Here is a 2,790-nt window from a genome sequence, read left to right as displayed (position 1 = left end):
TTAGATATAGGGAGAAGGAGTTTGTGTGACACATATCTATATTAAGGGATAGGTAGATAGCATGTGTGTGAGGCATACTTAAAGCATCACGGAGATAAACAAGCGGTGTGCATGCAAGTGCCAGAAAAGAATGAAGAGAGAAACAATGTCTACACGCGTGCACGTGCACGCGCGCGGTGTGTGTGTGAGCAAAATCTCAAAACAAAAGGTGCTCTGCTGGAATCCCATTGTATGTATCCATATGGTTCTGGAACTCGAGTTAACCTTAGGTATATGTGTGTGAGACATAATTATACTTTGAGACATTAATGGCGGTGGGTGGAAAGAATTTAAGGGGTGGGTGTGTTCTACAGAGAGAGCGTGTGTGTTTCTGTGTGAGAGACTGGTAGGACGGGGTAGAAAGACGAATTATAACCTTGACGGAGGGAAAGAAATACATGAAGTGCGTGTGTGATTCCGATGCCCACGGAGAAATGAGATATGTATGCGTGTGAGAGAGATTTCACAATTCATTCATGTATCACTATCTAGCGATCATGGATGTGCATCGCTTGAACATAAATCAATATCAACTTTGTATCGTGGCCAAAGATACAATATCAATTCAACGCTATAAAGATTGGACTCACATATCACATTTTTTTTTCAAATAATCCTTTTTCATTGTGCATGCCAAAGTTACAGTGATGTTTCTTCAAACAGCCACTGCATGTACATGCACCATTGTTAGTCTTGCATTCAAATTCATTAGTCCTGGGTGATTTAAGGTTCTATTATGAACTAATATGTGTAATATTCATATATGAATTCAACGGGTATGCAATTTATGAAATGGAGGCCATGTAATCATATGAGGTAACACTTTCAAGTAGCGGACTACAATATCCATTTCTTTTGTGGGACTAGAATATCCATTTCTTTTTGTGCGCCTCTACAATAACACGTCAATGCATTATGTTTAAAGTAAATAACCAATAGCACTAAATTATATATTTACACAAGAAATACATAGGCTGAGCGTTTGGTCCGTTTTTGTTAATGCGCCTCTACACCCGTACGATTGGTCGCGCCCGTGTGAACATCCAAGTTATCGGTGCATCATCCCGAGTTATTGTCTTTTTTTTGGGGGTGGACTTCATACCAATTATATTAACTGCTGACGTGTGCCCCGTGTACACAGCCTCGCATGACCTTCCCGCTAGCATTGTCCAAAATTAGTTGAAACTGGATATGAACGATCTTGCGGGCGGCAAAATCTCCCGCCTCCTTCTAAAATTTCTGCCACCTAGTTTTTAGCATGCGGAATTCCCCTTTTGTCCTTGGTGCACGGAGAACAATAGTTACAATACGGGCCTCATTTACAAAATAGGTCGGGGCTGCTTTGGTAACTTCCGATTCCGCCCACCACACGGCACCCCCATTTCCTCTCTCTCCCTCCCACAAAAATGACTATCTCCACAGCACCAAAGCATCTTACATCACGCCATCCGTACTTCATCGGCCTTTCTACCCCTCCCCTCTCGAGACCCTAGACTGCTCATGCACCGGCGTACCAGAGCCCATTCACTGCTAGCGGTGTCCACCTCACCGGATCTTCTTTTGCGGCCGCATCTACCCCTCCCACCTTCCCTAGAAACAAGTAGACTCCTCATCCACCACTGTACCACAACCCATTCAGTGTCAGCCTTGTCCACGACGTCGGATCTTCTTCGCCAGTACTCTCGTCAACTGCAGCGCATCTGCAGCGGCTCCTTCATACTCCCCACCAAAGACACTTCGTCCACACCCCGGATCCGCCCCACCGACGCCCCCGCCGACGGCCTTTGATCCTCTTCGCCGACACCTTCGTCAACCCTACCGGAGCCGCTTCGCCGACACCATCCTCAACCCTACCGGAGTAGCTTCGCCTATACCATTCTCAATCCTATCGGGGCCGCTTTGCCAACGCACAAGTCCATGGCCTCAGATCCGCTTTGTTGCACCCACATCCAACCTACCGGAGCAGCTTCTGACGCCCCGTCCACGACCACAGATCTGCATCATCGACACCATCCTGAAACCAACCACCGAAGCAGCTTCACCTATGCCCTCGTCCATGGCCTCAGATCCGCTTCGCCCACACCGTAGTCCACCCTACCGGAGCCTCTCCACAAACACCCTACTCGATAGTTCTACATCTCCTTACCAGACCCCAACAGCTAGCGCAATATCATCACCCTTGACATTTATAACTTGATTCCCACCATCTGGCAAGATGCCAAGCACCCGCCACGGCCTAGGTACTTGTCACCTTTAAACCCGTCCAGCATCACCTGCTCGATGTACTTCAAATATACTAACAGGTCGCTGTTACATGTTACGCAGCTGGCAAAAACTACAAGGATGATGTTTCTTTTGGATCTAACAGCTTGGCCAACCAAGATCCTAGACTGAGGCATTGCTATGATCTTGTAAGTGCGTCTCTCTCTCTCTTGTATTGTTATGTGCCTGCCAGCATGCTTTGCTAGGATTTTGGACCAGTAATCCCTTTGTGCAGACAATGATTTCCACTACTGGCTGCTAAATTAGAGTTGTGGATGTCATACATGATACTCTCTTCGTTCCTAAATATAATTCTTTCTAGAGATTCCACTATAGACTACATACAGAGCAAAATGAGTGAATCTACACTCGAAAATGCATCTATATACATATGTATGTGGTCCATACTGGAATCTCTAAAAAGACTTCTATTTAGGAACAAAGGTAGTACATTACACAAAATCGTAGGTGGCATGTAGGAATTCCAGT

The sequence above is a fragment of the Triticum dicoccoides genome, chromosome 3B (genome assembly GCF_002162155.2).
Source record: "Triticum dicoccoides isolate Atlit2015 ecotype Zavitan chromosome 3B, WEW_v2.0, whole genome shotgun sequence".
Taxonomy (NCBI): domain Eukaryota; kingdom Viridiplantae; phylum Streptophyta; class Magnoliopsida; order Poales; family Poaceae; genus Triticum; species Triticum dicoccoides.
The sequence above is the reverse complement of the archived record's forward strand: the minus strand, read 5'-3'. Positions refer to the sequence as shown.